This window comes from Macrobrachium rosenbergii, chromosome 5 (genome assembly GCF_040412425.1).
Source record: "Macrobrachium rosenbergii isolate ZJJX-2024 chromosome 5, ASM4041242v1, whole genome shotgun sequence".
NCBI lineage: Eukaryota > Metazoa > Arthropoda > Malacostraca > Decapoda > Palaemonidae > Macrobrachium > Macrobrachium rosenbergii.
In genome coordinates, this window is record NC_089745.1 from 47,101,494 (window position 1) to 47,113,993 (window position 12,500).

The following is a 12,500-nucleotide window of genomic DNA, read 5'->3' on the forward strand; positions in this document are numbered from 1 at the left end:
CACGCTGGACAAATGCTTATGCGATGAAGTCACATTATAGAATTCAAGACCTTTTCCTTAACACCTTTGTTATGCCGCAAAAAAAATCAACACCGTGTGGTCAAATTAAGCTGTAATAGCAAAACGATCACGTCATCTAATTGCACCCCACATTAGTTCCAAAAAACAGGGTTCTTAATCATACTCTACAACAATTTTAAAATGACAACGGTATATGGTGCTTTCCCGAAAAAAAGAGGGGCGGAAGTGAAAGTTTTTAGGCAGTAAGAAAATGAATCATCAGTTGAGATTTTCATAAAATTGATGGAAGAATAATTTTTGTCGATCTGAAAGCTCCTTCAATATTAGTAAGAATAGAGAAAACAGTATATATATACATTTTATATATACAGTATATATATACATTGATTATTCTATTACTAATATTGATGGAGCTTTTAGATCGACAATAATTCTCTTCCCCCAATTTTATGCTTCCTTTTGACTTTCAAGGAATTTATTGTCGAATATTTATAAATCTCAACTGACGATTCATTTTCATACTGCTTATAAACTCTCCCTCCCCGACTTTATTCGGGGCAGGCAGCATATATCGTTGTCATTTTTAAATTCTTGTTGAGTATGATTAATAAGCATGTCCTTTGGAACTAAAAATTAGATGAATTGATCGTTTTGTATTATAGCTTAATATGACTACATTGTGTTGATTTTTTTTTTTTTTTGCGGAATACCAAAGGGTTTAAGGAAAAGGTGCTAGATTCTGTAACGTGGCTTCATCGTATAAGTATTTGCCCAGTGTGTCCGCCCAAACTTTGGCTTTATTTCCCCACCCATCCTTTTTTTATCAAGATTAAATTCTCTTATTTGTCTGTAAAAACAGTCGGCTTTATTCTCTCCAGCCTAAATTGAAAATTATCAAAAGATTAAGTATTTCAAAAGGTAATGATTTAAATACCTGAATTGTATAGCCAGTACTATGTTTTGTTAACGAGGAGGTTATATTGCCTGCATACATTGCGGAATTGTCTTGTTGAAAGGATAATTTGAAAAAAACTGTTACCCCTAGAAAAAGGTAGAAAAGAAGAGAAACTTGTTCATGATCAAAGAAAAATGAGGCCGCTGGCACTAAAAAACTGACTGATATGCATGAAAAAATATTAGAAGCCTGCTTATTATAGGGCAAGCATATCTCCATCGGGCTAATGAGATTGTTATGACTATGAAATTACTGCTGCCATCAAACTGAATGCCTCCTAACGAGGTGAGGAATCAAGCTCTCCATTACGCGCTGTCTTACAAGCCCTGATAAGTGGAGTGTAATATATATTCCACAACTTGTGAAGCTTAATTGAGCCGGAATCATTAAGCCAAGACCATTCGGAGGTGACGTTTCATTATTTTCTATTCTAGTGCCTCCTAGGGTAGGGAAGCGTCACCTACCATAATTGTAAGAGGGTCTGGCTATTTTTGGAGCTGGTTAGTTGGGCTGTTGAAATTGATTTATTGTGACAAATGGGTGTAAGCATAACTATTTTGTATATGTGTATTGTATGTGTATTTTTAATGATATGCATGTCTTTTTTTCCCTTAATTATGTTTCATGTCGTTTTCGGTGTGTTTATGCAGTTGACTAAGTAGATGTCAAATCTTACCATTTTGAATTTTGTTTTGGCATATATTTGTTTTTTTTTAGAATGCGTAAAATTATTCTAGTTTGTTTTTGCTCTTCTTATTTCGTCGATTTTTTGTGTGTTCGCACGTGCGTGTGTGGCGTGGTGTGAGGCAATTGAAAGTGGAAGATTGAAGACCAGTGCGGGTAGTTTTTGTAATCGTTGTTAATCTTTTCTTTGTTGGTAACGCTACATGTCGTCATTCTCCGATGGGACCGTTAAGGACGATTCACGATTTTCTTGCTCCATTTTCCGGCCGTTGGACAAATGTTAAACAATTACTTGTATTGTGGTGTTAAGTAGTTAAGGTCATTTCAGTGGCTGTATTCTCAGTTTGCATGTGTATAAGACTGAATGAGGATTCTTAGTTAAACTTGTATGAGATTGAATTATGAAAATATAAAGATATATTTTTATGTGTATTCTTACTTCAGAGGTATGAAATTGAATTACGAAAATACTAGATATATTTTTAAACTGACCGCTGATTATTAAATAAAGAATTGTGAAAATTAGTAGAGTATCAGATTTACTTCAAGTGTAGACGTTTTGCTTCATCATTACTATTATTAAAATAATAATGTGGTCGTTTAAACCAGACCGATGAGTCAAAAGTCGCCAATTTCGTTGGACTAGCTTGAAGGCTTTGTTTATGAAATAAAGTTTTCTCAAACACAGTTCTCTATATACAAAAAAATTTAACTTTGAGAAAATGGGGTCCTCGCCAGTAGATTTAGTTCGAGTCACTTTATCTTAATGCAAAGTTGTGATCATTTTCGTCCTCGCATATACGGAAGGGTTGTGTTCCGCTCTGGTATTGATCAGAAACCATTAAATAGCTTTTTGCCTCGTTAATTTAGATATTAAGTTCATGGTAACGTGAGACTTTTCTCTTTTGTTTATGGGAGTATCAGTCTTTATTTATGCATGAGTGTGTGTGCGTGTGTGTGGCCGTGTGTGGTATATATAGTCATGTTTGTTGCGGTCAGGGAGTTTTAAATGGTATAGAGTACATCACATATTCTTCAATGGAGCCCATTTTGGGAGATGGAGGTGATCGGTAAAATCGTAGGATTTTTTTTAATTGGAGGTGCTGCTTGAGATCATTAGCTATAATCGTCAGCATTCACACACCACGCACTCACACCAGTTAACTAAAACGAATTTGCGAAGGAGGGAAGCAACAGTTTAAGGCAACAAACAGCACAAGAATTTTGTAGAAAATTGGAATTTCGTTTAATTTTTAAAGGAGAATGATCAGTAGTTGCATTAACACGCGAGAAAGTTTTGTTGCAGCTTGTTGGAAGACGCAAAAAAAAAATAATAATAAATAGATAAAATAAAATTTATTTTTGGGGCGGGGGGCTTCAGTCATAAGCTCAAAGACCGTTGACGAGGCTTATAAGTATTTCGAACTGAATTTCGGTTCAGGTATTTAAAAAAAATTTTTTTACCAGTTTAGAGACACCCTAGACGCAAGGATTATTTTGCCGAATTAAGGTAAAGGTGGAAACAACAGCAAGAAAAGTATGAGGGGATGAAGCTGCGGCAGTTGTAGGAGATATATGTCAAAGAGCTGTATGATCTGGCTGTCTTTGGTCTTCACATGTATTCTCTGTGAATGTATTGATTTTCATATATTCATTTGAGAGAGGACAGTTTAGGGGTTTGTTGTTATTTTCTTCAAATTGGATATTTTGATACAACTTGAGCTATGACTAGAGGACATGGTGGTGACTTTTAATGTTAATTGTTAATGACGAATAACGGAGAGAGAGAGAGAGAGAGAGAGAGAGAGAATAATTTATTATAAGAAGGAAAGTAATTCCGATTTCAGGACCATGTCTTGCAGAAATGAAACAGTTTCTGATATGGTAGGCACGATTTTTTTTCTTTTTGAGTTGGGATTATACTAGACCATATCCCACAGAAATTTAAGCCGTCTCTAGTGTTGTATGCACGCATTCTCCTTTATTTTTTATTTTTTTTTGTGGTATACTGACACATTCCATTTTAGTGACGTCTCCTTGCAAATGCCTCGCTGTAGGTCTGGGAGAGACTTCCACCAAACCGAGGCCCTTAAGCTCTTTTATTAGCCGTAACTGAACTTTCCCACACGTTTGTCGCAGCTTGAATGAAGTAAACGTGTGCGAAACACGTCACGGGAGTCGCAGTAAGTCTTGTGCATCGATTAATAAGGAATCGAGGGAGTTTATCAAGTATTATTAACTTTTTTTGCATGATTGACCAGCGGTACCTGCTCGTGGTTGATTGGTCTGAGCAATATTAGTGGTTTGCTTCAGTTTGCACGACGCCTCGTTTCCTTGATGATATCGTATTTAGGAATTGTGTGTATGTGATATTGTTCTCGTGAGTCATCTGTATGAACGTACTTCATTAATAACTGCCGTAGTATTCTTATTTATATCTCAGTGTTTCTGTTTTCATGGAATTACTTGACAAACTCACGTGTCCGTACAGTCGTTAGATTGCGCGCAGAGTCAGAAACGTAGTACTTGATTCTTGTATGAAATAGAATTTTTCCAACTTGGGTCAGAGGAATTGCACGTATTTCCTACTTCACAGGAATAGAGTGCAAACACCTCTTGTTACTGCAGGATGTGCATTGAATAGGGTTATTTAACCATAATATATTTGAAAAATGATAAAAAATTATATCTGTTAATTTGAAATTGGGAATAGTTGTACGTGTGCATACCTCTATAAATTATTATTATTATTATTATTATTATTATTATTATTATTATTATTATTATTATTATTATTATTATTAAAATACGTACCTTCTGTTTACCTCGATAGAACGAAATAAAAGGTCACATACTTGTGTAGCACGCTTTCAACAGACTAGGGTATAGACACGCGAAAAAGAATAGGGAAAGAGAAAAGGAAAAAATATTAATTTGCATTAAATACAAATATAAATAATACTCCCTGATTTGATCGCCATACGAACATATCAGAAACGTAATATTCGTATCGCTTTTGCCGCTGGAGCAATGTCTTTTGAGTTCTCATTTAGATCAGCAGGTGATGATGTGAAAAATTGCTTTTTTTAAGTTTTCTTTAGTTCTTACAGTTAACATATTGTGTTTTTATTGAAAGTGGAAAAATTATAATTGTTTTCCTTACATTCCCATATCGATTTTTTGTAAATCGCAGGAGTAACATCCCCCAAAATTAACGACCCCCCCAAATTAACATATGTTAATTTTGGGGGGATCGGCATGAAATGTTTAGTTGTCTGGAGTCGGCATTGAAAACCTCTTTTAATGTGTCACAGATTAAGCCAAAAGCTTAAATAAGCTTTACAGATGAAGGTTTTCCACCGTCATTGTGAATGAATGTATGATTTTTTGGTATTAGGTTTTCACATTTTTTAGTCATTCACCAGGACCTGGATCAATTTCAGTCAGACTCAGCATAAAGCTTCATTAAGTAAAAGGGAATCAAGTTTGTTCAAATGGTGCCTACGCGAAATGGAGGCAGTTAAGAAACTGTGAAAATAGAGTGAGGTTATTTAAAGTCTTGTCTAGATTACTAACGAAAAACTTGATGTAGTATAGAATCAAGTTTAAAACCTGGCCCCTTGGACAGGGGATTTCAGAGCTTTACGTAGGGATATATAGGAACCATTTCTTTCAATACCCTCAGGAACGGCAGAGTTAGTTGATCAAATTCATAAGTAGACATCCTTGAGTAGTGTAGTTTTAAGGTTGTTCAAGCCATAGCCCCAGAGGTTGGAGTAGGATCGCAGTAGCGTAAAAAAGTTGTACATTGTAATGTAGAAAAATGTGTAAAATATCATGTTATCAAGAACGTGTTACAAGTTGTTAAATTTAATGAGGAAACATCCTCATACAATGTAAATTGTAGTCTTTTGATATTGTGGGGTCACAGTAGAGGTCCAAAGTTTTACAAAGAAATAAGTAGAGGAAATATTTACCAAGGCGAGTCACATGAGCATTGTGGCCCAAGGACTTCCTTAACATGTCCCATTAAGTGTTTTACTCTTCTCCCTCCCATGTCCATCATAACGTTAGCTTAAGCGTTCGCTCTTACAATCTCACGCTGACCTACACGTGTAAAAAGAACGAGCCTAGGGTTTCTCCTTGGAGAGAGGAAGCAAAGGTACCGATATAGAGTTCAAGTAAGAATAGATGCTTGAGCCAGGCTCAAGCGCATCGATCCATTCATAAAATTGCTTGGTAATACTCCTCTCTCTCTCTCTCTCTCTCTCTCTCTCTCTCTCTCTCTCTCTCTCTCTCTCTCTCTCATATTTTTTAAAATTTTTGTTTCTTTTCATACTTTAATTTTTCCAACTTGCTATATCAATGCGTTCTTACATTCTCTTTTTACAAACCTGAAGTTCTCCCTTGTTACTCAGATATGAGGTATTAGCAAGAATGACATTTAAAATTAAAGGTTTACCTTCGTAGCATTGCGTGGCGAAGAAAATGGCTTTTGAAATTGGATGAATTATTTGCGTATGAATTTGGAATACTTGAATGTGTCGCATTTTATCATGGGTTTCCAATTAATCACGGTGATTAATTGAACTGTTCCATTTAAGTTCAACAGTTTTCTTGGAATTTCATGCTATTTTGAACGTGGCCGAGATGATAAGAGAGCGAAATTTTATGGGAATAGTGCCGAAATGCCGGTTAGCCTTGTAGATCTTGAAGCGCTTTCGTATGTTCGAGAATTATATAGCATAAAGCAGAGGAAAAGCGCCAGAACATTTCACTATTATAGCAGTTTATGTTGTGTTGTTTCCATGGCAGTATTGAGACCACAATCAGAATGTCTGCTTTTCTTGTTGTTGTTATACCAACTCGACTTCTTGCTCTAAAGAGCAGGCCGTAATGTCAGATTTAGGGGAGTTTCTTTTTGTTTCATTGTTACAAAAGGTGAACGCCAGAACTTTTAACAAATTTATGTTGTACTGATTTCACCCTAAAAACTTTAGCCACATTTAAAGGAGTTATGGTAATGAAGATGGTATTTATGAAATCGAATAAAGTAGTGCCCGAATTTTTAAAAAATGGCGGCTGTCTGATTAATACTGTTGTTCGAAATGTTTATATGATACTGAGTCTTATATACCTTTTCAAATAACGCATTTACTTCTTATTAACATTATGGATTGAGATACGGATAGCAAAGGCGTTCTTTAAAATAATTTTTGTTTCCACCTGTCGTGTTTTTCCAGTGGGGTCATCAGAGTCGATACTGATAAAGGCCAGACGGAAAATATTAACAACGTCATCACCTGCTTTTGGATGTGAAGTTAGGTCGCCTGGAGAATAATCCAGACATCCTGCTTTCCTTAATTATGATAGGTCACCTTTGGTTTCTTTGACTGTCCTTTGGATGTTCCATATTTACTAAATGCAGGCATCTATGAGTGTTAGTATGTATTAAGGCTTATGTATATGTACGTATGTTCGTATGTATTTAGGTTGTAGAGAGAAAGACTGAGTGATGAATGATTGAATTAGAGTAATTTCATCACAGATTCTCGACTCAAGTAGTAAATTAGATTTTAGATTATATAATGGAATATGTTTCCATAGCATTCAAAGCTTGGAAACATATTCCAAAATTAATGCTAAGATGAAAAAGGTTTATTCATAACGGAATAAACACCACGACGATGGGCAAAGAGCAAACAAGAGTTGGTGTAAAAATCGAAACTTGGCAAACAAAGTGACGGGGCAATCAGGGTGAATGGTCTTGAAAAGTACATCCTTCAGAAGGGGCAATCTATTGTGCTCTGTTTTCGCGTGTGTTGTGTTTCTTTAGACTAAAGAAGGCTTGTTGATTAAATTGGTAAACGCCGTGGCTTTTTGGTTCGTTGTCAACTGGAGGGAAGGGCTCTACATCAGGCTAACATTTCGTATAAATTATTTTAGCGAAGAGTGGAAGTTGAGACATCCTCTCTCAGTGGACAAGACGATTAGAGTGGGAAAAATATATCTTTGTAAATAATGCACACTCACATTTGTCAGTGGCTCTGGACACGTGTATAAGACAGCAGTCATGTCTTAATTTTCCTAACGGTACTATTCAGAATCTAGTTTAGAGGGCTTACTTCTGTCTGAATGTCTACATAATTCTGGCCACCATTAGCAAGTCCTTTTGTCGCTTCTATCGATCTTGTCATCTTTTGACTCTTTCTGTCCTTTGATACAAAGGCTTTAGGTCTCGTATTGATTGATGTCGCCATCATTATCTTTATTGCAGTGCCGCAGCGAGAGTGCTGCGAAACTCATGTACTTTTCTTGGGATTGTCTTAATATTTCTTTCGTTTATGCAGAAATAATCTTAGGTTCTATTTGTGTGCAGTGATTGTATATATATATATATATATATATATATATATATATATATATATATATATATATATATATATATATATATATATATATATATTATATATATATATATGTATATATGTATATATATAATATATATATATATATATATATATATATATATATATATATATATATATATATATATATATTGATAGTAAAAGAAACTTTTACTAAAATTAGAGGTATATATATCTTTGTACCTGTTTGGTGAGAGAGAGATTAATGTCATATCTCTGCTTCCTTCTCTACTCCATTTTACAAAAGATGTAGGGCGACTTTGAGGTGTACATTGTATATGAAGACAAGTGTTCCTCTAGCGTATTGATGAGATGGCCATAGGTCTTGCGACGCTTGAACCGCCACGCTCGCTTTTAAAAGATACCGATTTATCTTCGTTAATAATGCAGAAAGGTAGAAATTAGAATACATTGTACTCATTTCTTAAGTGCTGTTTTTCATTCATGTTATTCATTTTTATGCTTTGTTTTTTAAGTGATGTCAGTGTGTAGAGTTAGAGGAAGAAGGGGTAAAAAAGGTAAGGTTCAAAACAGTATGTCATGTTAATATATTCGCTTAATAATCCTGGAAAAAATAAGGGTTTAACTGCGAGAGAGAGAGAGAGAGAGAGAGAGAGAGAGAGAGAGAGAGAGAGAGAGAGAGAGAGAGAGAGAGAGAGAGAGAGAGAGAGAGGTGCCTTTTTTTGCTATTGGAACAACACAATTTTGCGGAAGCGGAACAGAATAGAAATATATCCTGTCCAGAAGGTTATCTAATTTATATATTTTCTTCAGTGTAAAAGGGTATTAGGCACAGGAAGTTGAACTCAGGTAGACATTTTGTGATATATATACTGTGTATATATATATATATATATATATATATATATATATATATATATATATATATATATATATATATATATATATTGTGTCGTTAAGTAAATGTCTTACAGAATGAATTATAGAGAAAAATAAACAAGAAATGGTAAATTTTACATCAGACCGCTTAGCCATGTTATTATGTTTGTGTGTGATCTGAAAGGATATTTTCCCTAATATAGTATGCATAGATAAATTTTAAGTCGCTAAGGAGAGATTGTGCTATTCTAACTTCATAGGCTTGTTATTAGCCATTCCGTTCAATAATATCGAGTTTTTGAAGACATGTCCTGTATCCGAAGATAAACTTGTTTTATGAAGAGAATAAAAGAAGGTAACCTGGGATAATTTTGAAATCACCTTTATCTTTGCCACCTCTTGACTTGTGTTCGAATCTCAGGATGGTTTCTTCACTCATGTGTACATGAAAGATATAGTTTTCCTTGTTGATTCAATTTTCTTTTCTTTTTTTGAAAGATGTCACATTTTAAAAGTCACTTAGTACTGCGTAATTGTACATGAGATCACCTTATGAATACTTGGTCTTCCTATTTGATCTTCTCTGGTTTCAGTTACGTACATTGTGCTTCTGTAATCATTCTCTCTCTCTCTCTCTCTCTCTCTCTCTCTCTCTCTCTCTCTCTCTCTCTCTCTCTCTCTCTCTCTCAGTATAGTTGTCCTGTTGTCAATGCTCGCGTTCATACTATAAACAAGTCCCTCTGTCACAAGGTAGTTTTTCCCTTAAAGAGTTCAGAGGTCTGGTTAAACAAATCATTTATAACTAACTAACTAACAAGGTAGTTTTCATAGGAACGACCAGGTAGGAGCGTAAGGTGGCACCGGATCGTTAGTAGTCTAATTACTTGCTCACAAATTGGTGTTCTTTCGACACGTAAGCCAAGATTAGTGTCTCCCAAATTCTCACGGATCAGGAACTGATACACGATTTACACGCAAATGGACAAACTTCCTTTTAGAAGTATTGCGTAAGGTAGAACGTTGGTATACTGGTATGTATGAATGTACATAGATCACGAGAATTCCTTATATAATGTTTTAAGTTGTTTGTATTCAGTATCAGAGAATTATATGTAAAGCAAAGTTTTTATATATATATATATATATATATATATATATATATATATATATATATATATATATATATATATATATATATATATACATATATACATATATACATATATACATATATATATATATATATATATATATATATATATATATATATATATAATAGGCTATCTTCCGTTATCACCAAAACCTTGTCCTATGGATAACCGGACTCCAGCTAGGCGCTTGAGAAAATCCCTTACGTTAGGACCTCAGGTTTGTTAGTTATGAAAAATACAAAATGATTTAAAATTTGTCATATATATATATATATATATATATATATATATATATATAATATATATATATATATGACAAATTTTAAATCAATTTGTATTTTTTATATATATATATATATATATATATATATATATATATATATATATATATATATATATATATATATATGTATATATATATAACACATCGTGCGTTTGATACATTTTTTTGGAATATTAGCATTCGATATCAGTTTAACTTAATAGTGATTATTAGTTCTTCTGTTTTACCTCTGTTTAACAGGAGAGTAATTAGTCTGATGATATTCGAAAACCATTAAGCAAATGATGTCTTGGATTCTGTTTGTTTAAACGCTTTGTTCACAGATTCCTGATAGTAATATACAGTAACTTCTTGTCCATCAAGAGGCGGGTTTTCGTTTTTTCATAAATTTTTACATTTTTTCCATGTTTTATGTTGTTCTGGGATACCTGAATGCTTAGGATTAATTGTCCTTTTGTTTTTAAAATGATAAAACTCAGGGATTTTATTTCAAAGCCTATTTTTTGAAAGTTCTGTAATTCACCACCAAATTGTGTATATTCATTGATCTAACAGTTGTAAAATCTTGTCTCTCCTTACAATGGTGAACACAGTAGAAGATCAATTTAATACACTTTAAAGAAAACATCCGTTCCGGCAAAAAACTTCATGTTTTGTTGGTTAGTCCCGCTTGTGTTGACCAAGGCGAGTTCTTCGGGTGTTAGTGAAGACAGTCGGCGTGTAATAATCATGGTTTTTTACGACCTCATTTCATGCATGTGGTGTGCTGAGTAAAAAGGTTGATGACCTTTCATGTTATTTCATGGTAGTAATTCAGACGTTCATTGTTTTATATATCGCCTGTATATTATCATTATTGGCATAAGTCTGGAAGTTACTCTCTCTCTCTCTCTCTCTCTCTCTCTCTCTCTCTCTCTCTCTCTCTCTCTCTCTCTCTCTCTCTCTCTCTCTCTCTCTCTCTCTCTCGTGAATCAGCCCTTTTTGTATTCTGTGTACATTAATTAAAAGTAGATCTCTGCATTTTGTTAGGTTAGGTTTCAGATTTAGGTTTGTTGACTGTTAGGAATGGTATCTGCATGTCTTTTGCTACTGCATTCACCTTCTTGTGCAGCAAACGTTATCAAAGTTTATTATATATACCGAGTATAAAGCAGGAGAAGCACACAGTATTTTATGGCTGCATGATTTTACCTCTAACCGTTTCTGTTTTGTTTTTGACTCTCAAAGGTCTGCTTATAGTAGTAGTAGTAGTAGATGGTTTTATTTCTCTTAAAACTAAAAGGCAAGACGCTGAAATACTTAATGTCCATCGAAGGTCTGAGAGAGCAAAGACTGAAAAGCTGAAGGAATTATGGCAATCGACGGACCATTTCTTACGTAACCATGGACGAAAAGGAGGAGGATTTTTGGGTGGTTGGTTGTCCTAATGAGATTGCCTTTGAACATGCCAACCACTGGTTCCATTGCGTCTGAAAGGGGAGGAGATTGGGTTGGGGGGTGGGGGGAGAGCGTTGGATGAGTACTTTTGTACATTCCGTGATTTGCATTTCCCCCTCTCGTTTTCACTCCCTCCAAGATTTCTGTCTCCTCTCTTTTGTAATAGGATTTTGTTGATATACTGTACCTTATTATTTCTTTGTTTGTTTTCAACTTCAGTCTTTCATCGTCTTCGTACCTTCCTTGTTTATTTCATCATTGCTCTTTTTTACATTTGGCTTCTTTGGATTTTTGCTCCTTTCATATTACTTTTATTTGGAACATATACCACGTATTGAAATGATTTACAACATTCCTTGTTCTTTATTTCTTAATAATTTTTTTAAATTGTACTTTCAATTACCCTGAACATTCTTATAATCTTTTACTCAATACTGATTCTTTTCCGCACTATTCACCTTCCGATTTAGATTTTGTTTCTCAAGTATTTTAGCTGGAAGTCGATGGTAAAGATAACTAAAAATTTGAATTTCATACAGTTTACATCTCATTAATCTAATGAATGTAAATTATAAAGTGAAGTAACCTTTTTACGCGTTGTAATTTAATAAATTCGTCATTTGGATTATTTTCTTGGGAATAAAATAAGGCTCCTGTCGCTCTTTCCACCATGACAAGTTTGAAAGCATTCCGATTAACCT

The 12,500-nt window shown here is 34.2% G+C and overlaps 1 protein-coding gene across 2 annotated transcripts in view; it reads left to right on the plus strand.

Moving 5' to 3' along the window:
- Nucleotides 1–12,500, plus strand: part of Marcal1 (SWI/SNF-related matrix-associated actin-dependent regulator of chromatin subfamily A-like protein 1) — a 98,365-nt gene that overhangs the window by 40,699 nt on the left and 45,166 nt on the right. The window lies entirely within an intron of this gene.